The sequence below is a fragment of the Papio anubis genome, chromosome 2, assembly GCF_008728515.1.
Source record: "Papio anubis isolate 15944 chromosome 2, Panubis1.0, whole genome shotgun sequence".
NCBI classification, from domain to species: Eukaryota; Metazoa; Chordata; class Mammalia; order Primates; family Cercopithecidae; genus Papio; species Papio anubis.
In genome coordinates, this window is record NC_044977.1 from 156,296,052 (window position 1) to 156,308,352 (window position 12,301).

Sequence of the window (12,301 nt, forward strand, 5' to 3'; positions counted from 1 at the left end):
GATCTTATCTACTATACTCTGCCTTTCACTCACTTCACTCTAGCCCTACAGATCTTCTTCCTATCCTCTAGAACATGCTGGACTTATTACCAACTCGGGGTCTTTGCCCTTGCTGTCACCTTAGCCTGTGACAAACTTCCCATCTTGCATTCCGTTGGTTCTTTGCTAACTAAAATATTGCCTTTCTAAAAAGGCCTTGTTTGACCACTTAACTACTTCTCATCACTTAAAAATTTGTATTAGGGCATATTACAAACAAAAAGTTATAGTGAATATTAAAGGGAAGATCCCTACCACCATTCAGCTTTATCAAGGCTTAAAATGAGGATCTTTATAATTCAGTTTTGACTATGGTCCAAAATCAATATGGTGAGTGCCAAGTAGTTTCATATTCCAAAGCAGGGTGATAGCATTAAGTGGTCACCCACCACCAGCTTATAGAATGGCTGAGGCTGAAGAGGTCTGAAGAGAGAATGTCTTTGTAAAGAATGGCTGGGGTAGTGGCATGTCCTCTCCCCTGTCTGTGGAAGAAAGAGAGGAGTGTTTCCTCTTAACCTAAGAGATGGTTGCATTACAGGACCACTCAGCCTGTCCTGTGTCTCTGGAGCTAAGGCAATTGGAACTGTGAAGCTGAAAAGAAAACCTAGCTGGACCTTGCAGTCTGGCAGCAGAGCTGAGGACTGTCTAGGGGAGGGAGTGCTTCTTCAGAGTGAGCTGCATGTCAAGTGATCGGGGAAGGGTCCACATTCTCTCCATCAGATTTTGGTGTGAGGAAGGGAGCCACTGTGGGCCCTACTCAAGAGGGCTACTGGGCAAGCTCCTGTTTCCTGTCAATGATGTGACTGGGATAGAGAGTTTCCATACAGCTTTTCCATTGCTTTCTCTTCCATTGAAGTCTAACTTCCTACTGGGTAGTTGGTGCTAGAAACTGGCCTCTCAAACAACTCCCTGTACAGTCTGAAACTTAGATGAGTTAGAACTTGAATCTAAACTGTTCATTATTCAGATGAGGCTGCTCTCAGGCACACACCATAAAAGGTAGAGTAGTAGAGGGGAAGGCTCCCTCCCCTAGACAACAGCCCTCTATGTGTCTACAGCTGGTACCCCCACTTGCCTTTGCAGGCTGCTCAAGGAATTGGGGACCTGTGCACTCACTGGCCCTTCTGCTCATGTACTCCACCTTGGTGGTAGAGTATATCATCGTTTAGCACATAATATACATTTCCTTTCCTCTTCCCTCCCCCACCCCTGCCACCATTGCCAAGTGGCTAGTTTGACTAGCAGAATGTGAGCAGACATTTCAGTGTGCTAATTCTAAGTAGAGGCTTATAGATTGATTGCCGGTCTGTTTGTTTTGCCTTAAGAACATCTCATTCTGGTTAGGTAGGTGCTTCTTCAACCAGAGTCTTAGAATGGAAAGATGTGGGATAGCCACAGCATATGACCACAGCCATTAACATACAACATGAGGAAGGTATGAATAGTTGTTGCTGTAAGCCACTGAGATTTTAAGATTGTGTTTCACAACCTTATTATACCAAAAGGTAACTGATTCTAGCCTGCTTCAAGTGACTTCTGCTGATGTTCACTTGAATCTTTTGCATAACCTGTGGTGACTGAGATGAGGGCATAAGGAACTGGGAAACATACAACCCAGTGGCCAGCACGAGGAAGCAAATGAATGACAGTTGAAGATTTTCCATAAATACTTTTTATCAGATTGAAGAAGTTCTCCTGTTCTGGGACTTTGCTGAGAGTCTTTATCATGAATAGGAAAAAGAATAAATAAACTGAGGTACACCCACACAATAGAATACTACTGAGCCACAAAAAAGAATAAACTACTAATACATACAAAAACATGGATGAATCTCAAAACATATCGAGCAAAAGAAGATAGGCACAGTGACTACTTACAATATGATCTCATGTTTAAGAATAAGCATAACTAGTCTACGGTAATAGAACTTCAATAGTGGTTGACTCTGGGTAAGAAATGACTAGAAAGGATCATGAAAGAACTTTCTAGAGTGATGGAAATGCCATCTATTTTATTATGGGTGTTGGCTAAATGGATATATACATGTGTCTAATTTTGTGGATAAATTATGATTTGTGTGTATGTTTGCAATTTTATTATAATGTGCCTAGGCTTGGCTTTCTTTGGAGTTAATTCTACCTGTGATTCGCAGAACTTTTTGCATCTAAAGCTTGATGTTTGCAACCATGTTTGAAAACTCTTCATCATTATGCCTTAAAATACTTTCTTCTATCCAATTTTCTTTCCTCCTTTGAAATCACAATTATATGTATATTAATGTGGAGGGGACCATGGTCCTTTTCAGCTGTATTCTTCATGTGCCTTTGGGGAGCCCACATACCTTTAAGTCTCCATCCTAGGGCTGAAAGGTCTTGTTCTCAAGCCAACAAAACTCTAACTGCCAAAATTTGTTTCAGGGTAAAGACTCAAAAACTGACCATTCATTGTCCTTCTTGTCCCATGGGGAAGTTGCTATCACAACTATTGTTGTGAGAGGTGCAGATGCATTGGCAGACTTTTAGACACCATGATCTCCGAAAGGGAACCATTGGGTAGAAAATGTTATAGTTCCTGGTCCTTTGGGCAGCCATTTTGCCTTCCTCCTTTGAAACATACTCTCATTTCAGTTAATAAAAATAGCATTTGTACATAATTTTATAATTTTAAAGGTTATTTCCCATAGATTTCAAATAACTCAATGTTTAGACAGCATAAAAATAAATATTCCTCTTTTATAGAGATGGAAGGTGATGGCCTGAATGCCTACTGGTGTGCTGGGTGCCTTACAGACATCACCACATTGGCTTATCAGGAGACACATGTTCGGTGGAGCTTCCCCAGCCTGCTCACAGCTACCCAGCCACTTGATTGACTGCTTGGTTCCCCCTTGGGTCTAACACAAAATTCACAAGTTGCTATCGCACTACAGTTCCTTACAGTCTCAGAGTTGGTAAATGATTCTAACCAAGGCTGACAGTAAGGTTACTCTAACCCAAATATTATTTTCCTCCTTTCCCCTGCTTTTTACCTGTATTAAGAAAACAACAGTATAATAATAAAGAAAAGGGGGGCAAGGGGAAAAAAGAAAAAAAAATTTATGTATAATCCAATTATCCTAAATCAACTGCTTTGATTTTCCTGTCTCCTTTTAGTCCTTATCCACATGCCTTCATATTTTATGTTCCTTTGATGTACCCCAGATATCATCCTGGATTCCTTCTCCTGATGTTACACCATGGGCATTTCCCCATGTTGTTGTATGGTTCTTGATGTTTCCATGCTCTGTGGATGTAGCCTGTTCTGCTGGGAATCACAAGATTCCTCTCTTCTCTCACCCTGCTCAGCCTCCCCACAGTCTCCCACAGCTAGACATCAGACTTCAAGATGAAGGCACTGTGTCCCTCTTTGTGTTTAGAAGGGAGCACATTGCTGAGAAGTCTCTGTTCCTAAAACCCCAAACTGGAGCATCAAATAAGAACAAGTATGTCTACAATGATTTTTACTAGGGTGGCTCATCAACAGGTGAGTCTATGCAAATGTCTGCTTATAACTGCTATATTGAAGTCCAGGAGGAAATGGAAGGTAGCTACTCTCTAATGCCTTCATTTGCCCAGACATTCAGCAGGAATGGCAATTTAACTTAGGGTAAAATTTCAGCAGGAATCAATTTTTCTAAATCAAATTCAAGGGTCACTGATTGTTAAGGCAACCATGGGTACACTAATGATGCTATTTATAGTTTGGTTAATATGTATGCATAATAAGAGAAAATTATTTACAGAGATGATGAATTTAATATTGGGAGTGAAGCAGATTTACAGCCTGGAAAATGTAATTGCTTTTTGATATCAATTAAAGGACTGTTTCAAAAATCAATAAGAATTTTAAAGAATAGCGTGAGCTTGAATGAATGATAAGTAACTTGAAAGCAATTTTAAAATCTTACAGTGAGCAATTCTCCTGAGCCCCATGAAGGGCTTTATGGGCCTTTGAGGAATAAGGTAAGATTTTTAAAAGTTTCATTGATTCGAAATGAAAACAAAGTTTGCACACACCACTGAACTGCCACTTCTGTTGCTACATAAAGCCATGTTGGACATGGAGCTCTGGGAGTGATGAATCAGAGGGAACTAGAGAGCTCGGGAGTAGGTGCCTTGTAAGCTGGAGCCAGACAAAGAGCTGCTGAGGAGAATGAGGCCTGACTAGGGGGATGAGGGGAAGGTGGGCAGCCCGTCAGTTCTGGAGCTGAGCATTGGAAGATGGGGCGTCCAAGAGATATCAAAGCATCAGAGGCATAAAATTTTGTCACTTCACTGACATCCGTTGTGCATCTATCAGGTGGAGGTTCCTTGATAGGCTCTGCAGAGACAGGGATGAGCAAAACAGGGCCTTGTCCTTGAGGCGGTCATGGGTTGGAGGAGAAGGCAGATGTACAGACAGCAACAGGATGATGAAACAAGTGTTCCCATTTATGAAGAACTTATTAATATTACTACTACAGAACAGGCAGTGCATCAAGCACTTAGCATGTACTGTGCATTCAGTCCTCATAAGAAGCCAATTATCTCCATTTTATAGATTTTAAAAGTGGAGACAAAAAGAAGTTAAACAATCTGCCCAAGGTTACTTGACTAGTAAGTGCAAGAGCTGGAAATCAAACTCAAGCATTTTGTTTTTGTTGAAGGAGATAACACCGTGGGATTTGAGCCATGAACCTTTGTTTTGTGATGCCAAAGTAATGGCCACAAGACCATGAGAGGCCCATAAAGGTGAATGCTCAATGCTGTAGGGCTGCCCAGGAGAAAGAGAATCACTTTGCCTGGAGGAGGTAGGGGAAGACTCAGCTAGCCAAATTTCCCAGAGGCGATGGCATTTGACCAACTTTTCAAAAATGAGTGGGCATGGGATTGGCAAAGAACATAGGGAGGGATATTTTACAAGGACAGAATTATAGCACATGCAAGGAGGCAAACATGAGCCATGGGATGGCAGAAAATATTCTCTCTGAGTCATCTCAAACAATTGGTGTTCTCTCTGTTTTTAATATTCCCCCTTGACATTCGCCTGTGACAACGTCCATTGACAGGTGGTTCCTGACTACCATCTAAAGATGGCTGATTCCCACGGAGCATTGGGTCAGGAATTTGAAGACTAGGGTAGGGGTTCTGCTGCCACTCCCTAGGTGGGTAACAAGTTATTCAACCTTGCTGAATCTCGGTTTCCCTATTTGTAAAATGAATATGCAATATCTCATCTCTAAGATTTTGTGTGAGGTTTAATACCAAATATGAGTCTAAGATGTCTGGGATGGGGCCCAGAGCAGAATAAGGATATGTATTATATATATATATATTAATATCTATGTCTATATATATGAAACCACATAACATGCTATCAACTGAGATAGAGAATCATAAGATCCTACAGACTTTGAATGAGGGGACCCGTAAGAGCTGATGATTTGGTTCAGGCTCTGGATGGTGACTGATTCTTGGTTGAGCCTGCTTTCTAGCACACTATATTCTAGTATGTAGCATCACTCCAGGTACCAATGAAAATTTTAAAATAATAAGATAAACATAAATCCTGATTAGGTACTTGGGCATGAAATAAGCCTGCCAACAATTGAATCCTGGGTCCATTATCAGTTACCCGTGAGAGCTTTTAAAACTTAGTAAACTTCACTGTGCCTTTTTTTCTTCCACTTTAAAATGGAATAATAATTACACCTACCTCATCAGATTCTTGGGAGGATTACATGAGAGAATGTACATACATCTTTTAGGACAATACTTGCTCCATATAAGGTGTTCAAAAAGTATCCATAATAATTAATATTAAAACACTATTAAGTTGCAACAAATGGTTTACTTCTTCCAATGGGTTCTCAACACAACCAGTGTGGCCCTATCAGTACAGCTACAAAGTATTTGGGCACTGGCCTACAAGTTTCAGCTAAAAGGTTCAATCTAGATTCCGTTTTCCACAGGGGCTTGCAGAAAGGGACTCCCATTGATCCCAAACAAATTTAGATAAATTCCATTGGTTTACAAATTGATCTTATGTGAGTGTTGGCTTGTCTTCTAGCGTAATGTTGCCAAGAAGAAATCAGCATCATATTGGGATGGAGGAGGTACAGGAGGATCGATTCTAAAATCATTGTAAAGAAAACCCAAGAAGCAAGCTATGCTGCAGAGAGCCTCACTCATCTGAGACAGCTGGTATAACAAAGGGCTAAGTAAATGGATTCTGGAGGCACCTTGGGCAAGTCACCTTGCTTTGTTCTGCCTCAGAGACCTCATTCATGAAATGGGGATAATTATAATACCTAATTCACAAGTTTGTTGTAAAGGTTAAATACATGTACATATGAAGTATTTAAAAGCTAGTAAATGCTGAATACTCATCAGATGTTACTGGTAACACACAGATCAAGTACAATAAGCCTAAAAGGAGCTCCATAAAGGTAGGGATAGGGAAAGAGAGGATGGGAATTCTCGCTTCTTCACCTTTGATTTCTCCCACCCTTCTAATGACATCACTTGTATAAGTTCAGTTTCTAGCAGAATGCACTTACTAAGGACTAGCAATGGGCCTGGCAGTGTGCAAGATTCTATAGGGAACCCACAAGGAGGAGCAAGATGTAAGTACCGGGCACCATTCCCACCTCCAAGGAGCTTTCTATCTGAAAGTAGGACACTTCTAAGCAGTATGTGCTTATTTGGTTGCAGGCACTTGGCATCACTTTTGCTTAGGCAAAGAGAGAGCAAGAGCTGGATACATAACTCTGCTTTAAGCAAGAATCCAAGATGGGGTGAGGACATTCCAGGCAAGAGAACATCAGAAGCAAAGCCAGAGAGCCTAGTGTGAGAAGTTAGGGGGCTATGAGGAGACCAACCTTGCTGGAAAGACAGTTCATCTTAAGGGGCCGCTGCAGATAATGCTGTTAGCTGGGTAATGAAACAGGACCATGCTGATTGTTAAAGTACCGAAATCTGCTCCATATGCTGTCATCAACCTAGGACAATTGCTTCCCCTGACACTCTGCCCTGAGAAGTTTCCAAAATCTAGAGCTAAAGATTAATGCTTAGCACCACAGGGGGCCTTGAGGGCCAGTGTTCTTCAGCAGTATGGCCACTGTCCATTTTGATTGGTCAGTGGAAAATCATCTCAATTGTCCATTCACAGGGGGCCTCGAGGGCCAGGCTGGGGAGATTTTGCTTTATTCTAAAGACTCCGAAGACCCACTGACAGTCTGCTGTCCACAAAATTCTCTTTGTCATGGAAAGACACAGCCAGGTAATGATCCCTGCCCCATCCAGCCTCAGTGACAGGCAACTGCTCTCGCCCACAGGTTTTCCCATGGGATCAGCTGTGCCATTGATGTCCACACTGAGGCCCCCAGACCAACACAGGACCACAAGGCTGCTCAACTGTCCTTTCCCTAATCCCAATTTTACTACTGTAATTGTTATACAGTCACCTCTCCCATTTTTAAAGGAAGAATATTGGTGGTCACTTTGCATCTGCCTCTGCCTTTTGCTTTCCCTGTGTAAATAATTGGTCGGTGAGGTTAATTCTTTCTCACAAACTTCTCTTGTGTGTTCTTGTCTTTCCCAGACTCAGGTCTGCCCTTCTCCCTGGCTGGTCCCCTCTAAACGTCTTAATCAGTCAACACAGCCCCCATGGCTAAATCCCCTCTTGACATCTGCCACTTGATCTTGTCTCCTAAGCTCCCTCTTTGGGCAGAAGGAGGAAGGGGCTAATTGGGAGAGAGTACAGATGCTGGCTAGTCTAAGTTGACACACCTGTTGATGAGATGAATGGCCCTCAAAACATGCTAATGCACTAGAGAATGGTTTGAACCAACCTGGAAACTTCCTCAGGGACAAATTGGAAATTGATTTCTGATAATTTTAACTTGAGGGAGGGAAATACTTCTTATTTTAAAAAAATAATTGGTAAGTCCTGGTAATTTTAGCAAGGAGGTTGCTTATATTGGACATTTTGATTGATTCAGAAACATAATTATTTTAATTCAGAAATATACAAAGTTACCTTGGTTAAAACAATCATTTTCCTCTCTTGGGTGTAAACCAATTATAGGATTCTTTGTTCCGTTCTTTGTAGGTGGTTATTGAGCAAAATCTGGATCTCCCAGCTGCTTGATTTGCTTCTTTTTCAGACTCAAGGCACAGAAACAGTGCTATTTCTTTTCTCTCCAGCACTTCAGGGCCAAGGAGTTTGAAGAAATCCAAGATAGAGCTTTCTGGAAATCCTCTGGAGAGGATGATCAGAAACCTTCTCCCATATAAACAAAAGGACCCAGGAAGAAGCTAAAAATGGGCCATGAGGTTGTCTTTATTCATCAAGCCTGAAGTTTTCTGACTCTACCTTTCTCTTCCCGTGACCTCTGTTACCTCTCCAGCCCAGAGCCCATCACCTGAATTCTGCCTGAACCTCGACAGATATGTTCAACTGCTCTCCCATGCTGGCTGTTGTGACCCCAACCCACTTACAACTCCTTGAGGTCTTAGAAGCTCTCTCCCACCAAGGTACCCAAAGAAGTGTTTCACAGGTTCTCAGTGACAATTGTTTATTGAAATTTACACTGATGGGAAGTGGTCCCTATTTAAGGGAATTCAGTCCAAGGAGATTGGTTCTATACTTTGAACCACTGTGGCCAAATAAATATATGACTGCCTGCTTGCTGCAATTATATTGCTGTGGTCTTTCTATAAATAGATTACTGAGGATAGGATTCCACACATCTATCACCTTGGAAAGCTGATTTGCATAATCTGGACACGTGGCAAGGAAACAAGGAAACGTAACTGTATGCTCAAGGGAGAGCCTGCCTAGGGCAGAGGAAGAGAGGCTGAGTAGGATCCCAGTTAAGTGCTCAAGCCCTGAGGTCAGGCTGCCTGCATTTGAATCCTGATTCTGCCACCAGTTTTCTAAGTGGCATGGCAATGTTCTTAAACTTCCCTTTGTGTCATAGTAAGCAACCAAAAAATGGTGCTGAGGGTAGAGAACTCCAAAAACAGAAATTATTGCTGGAAGGTTCCCTTGCAGTGGATATTGGGGATTCAATCTGTTAGTATCCAGAAACCAGTTTTTCTGTTACTTTTGTGAAATCACTCAAGATCTCTGTTTAACAAGCCTCCCAAAGATGTTTTTCAATGTGTTTATATATCTTAGGGATTACTGCACATGTGGGTTTCACAGAACTCTTTTTTCAGAGGTCTGGTGGTGTAGAAAAAGGACTGTAGACTAGGAACTGGGAGACAAACATGTCTATGTTGAGACCTGCCGCTGGAGCACTGGCCACCCTCTCCAAGCTGCTGCAGTTCTCTGAGATCCAACTGTCTCCCCTGCTACATAATCACCACAATTAAAATGTCAAACTTTATCTTAACCCCAAAACTTACCTCCTGCTTCTTTGTAATCTTTGCCTCCATCCACCCCTATTCCTAGGCAACCACTGACCTGTTTTATGTCAATACAGATCATTTTGCATTCTAATTTCATATACATTGAATCATACTTTATGTGCTCTTTTATCTGGATACTTTCACTCAACATAATTATTGTCATATGCACTCATGTTGTTGTGTGCATCAACAGTTTATTAGTTTTCATTGCTGAATAGTATTCCATTGTGTGGATATACCACATTTGTTTAGCCACTCATCTGTGAATAGACATTTGGGTTGTTTACAGCTACTTGATTATTTCAAATAAAGCTGCTTTGAACATTTATATATAAGTCTCTGTGTTTTCCTTGGGTAAATACCTAAGGGTAGATAGAATGGCTTGGTCCTATGGTAGGTGTATATTTAATTTTTAAAGAAACTACCAAACAGTTTTATTCTTACTAGCAGAATATGACAGTTCCAGTTCCTCCACATCCTCTCCAACACTGCTGTGGCCAGTCTTTAAATTTCAGACTTTTTAATGATATCTAGTGGTACTTCATTGTGGTTTTATCTCACATTTTCCTGATGACTAATAATGTAGAGCATCTTTTCAAGTGCTTCTTGGCCATTTGGATATCTTCTTTTATAAGTGACTGTTCACATTTATTTTGCCCATTGGTTTGTCTTATTATTGAGTCACAAGAATTCTTTGTCTAACCAGGATTTAAGTTCTCTGTCTGATGTTTGTGTTGTGAATATTTTCTTCTGGTTTGTGGTATGCCTTTTGTTTTCTTAATGATGTCTTTCAAAGAGCAGAACATTTTGATTTCGATGAAGTGTGATTTATCATTTTTTCTTTTATGGTTTATGTTTTTTAATGTTCTATCTAAGATATCTTTGCAAACCTCAAGATCACAAAGATATTCTCCTATGTTTTCTTCTAGGAATTTTATACTTTTGAGTTTTACTTTTAGGTCTATGATTCATTTTGAGTTAATTGTTTTGTTTGGTGTGAGGGAAAGATCAATGCTTATTATTTTTTACCACACAGCTATCTGGACATCATTTTCAAAAACATTCTCCTTTCCCTATTGAATTGCCTTAGCATCTTTGTCAGAAATCAATTGATTTCTGAAATACCTGCAGTATATTTCTGAGCTCTATATTCTGTTCCTTTGTTCTTTCTGTATGTCTATCTTTTTACCAATATCAAACTGTCTTGATTACTGAAACCAGGTGAAATAAGTTCTCCAATGTTGTTCTTGTTAAAATTTGCTCTCCAAGAACTCTGCATTTTTATATAACTTTCAGAATTTATATAAATTTATACAGAATTTAGAATTTTTATATACATTTTAGCTTGTCAATTTCCATAAAAATGCTTACTGAAATTTTGATTGAGACTGCATTGAATATAAAGAAAACTGCCATCTATTCCAACCTATAAGAGTAAAATAATTTATTTTTTGATTTATTTAGGTCTCTCTTAATTTCTCTTAGCAAAGTTTTATAATTTCAGTATAGAGGTCTTAAACCTCTTTTTTAGAGTTATTCCTACATATACTATATTTTTGGTGCCATCCTAAAAGGATTTTTTAAAATTTCATTTTCTATTTGGTTGCTATTGGTGTATAATCATAAACTGATTTTTTTCATATTAATCTTATAATTGATGCCCTTGCTGAATTCATTCATTAATTCTAATAATCACTTTTGTAATTTCCCTGAGATTTTCCATATGAACGATTACATCATCTACAAATAGGGGAGATTTTGCATTTTTCTCCATTTCTAGTCTATATTTGTATGTTTTCTTGCTTTAATACCATAACTAGGATCTATAGAAAAATGCTAAATAGATGTGGTAAGAGTGGGCATTCTTGGCATTTTCCTGATCTTAGGGGGTAAAGCATTCAGTCTCTTACTGTTAAGTATGATATTAGCTGTTTTTTTGTTTGGTTTTGCATTGTTTTTAGATATAGAAGCCTGGGTTGAAAAAGTTCTCATCTATTTTTTTTTTTTAATTATACTTTAAGTTCTAGGGTACATTAACGTCATGAATGATTGTTTAGTTTTGTCAAATACTTTTTCTGCATCTATTGAAATAATTATATGTTTTTTTACTTTTGTATTTTGTTAACATGGTAAATTAAGTTGATTGATTTTTACATATTAAACCAACTTTGCATCCTTGGAATAAGTCTTAATTATGGTACATTATGGTATATTATCTTTTATATATATATTGTTAAATTCAACTCACTATTATTTTGTTAAAGATTTTTACATCTATAGTCACGAGGAATATTGGTCCGCAATTTTTTTACCTTTGCTATGTCTTCGTTAGGTTTTGGTATTGAAAATGTTCAGAAGGCAGGGCGCGGTGGCTCACGCCTGTAATCCCAGCACTTTGAGAGGCCGAGGCGGGCGGATCACGAGGTCAGGAGATTGAGACCATCCTGTGAATGGTGAAACCCCGTCTCTACTAAAAATACAAAAAATTAGCTGGGCGTGGCGGCGGGCGCCTGTAATGCTACTCCGGAGGCTGAGGCAGGAGAATGGCGTGAACCCGGGAGGCGGAGCTTGCAGTGAGCCGAGATTGCGCCACCGCACTCCAGCCTGGGCGACTCCGTCCCCCCCCCCCAAAAAAAAGAAAAAGAAAAAGAAAATATGCAGAAAGTGAATTAGACATTGATCCTTCTTTCTCTATTTTTAAAAACTTATGTGACATTGGTGCTAGTTTTTCTTGACTGTTTGATAGGAATAACCAGAAAAACTATTTACTACTGCTGCTATAACAAATTACCACAAACTTAGTGGTTTAAAGTAACACAAGCTTATT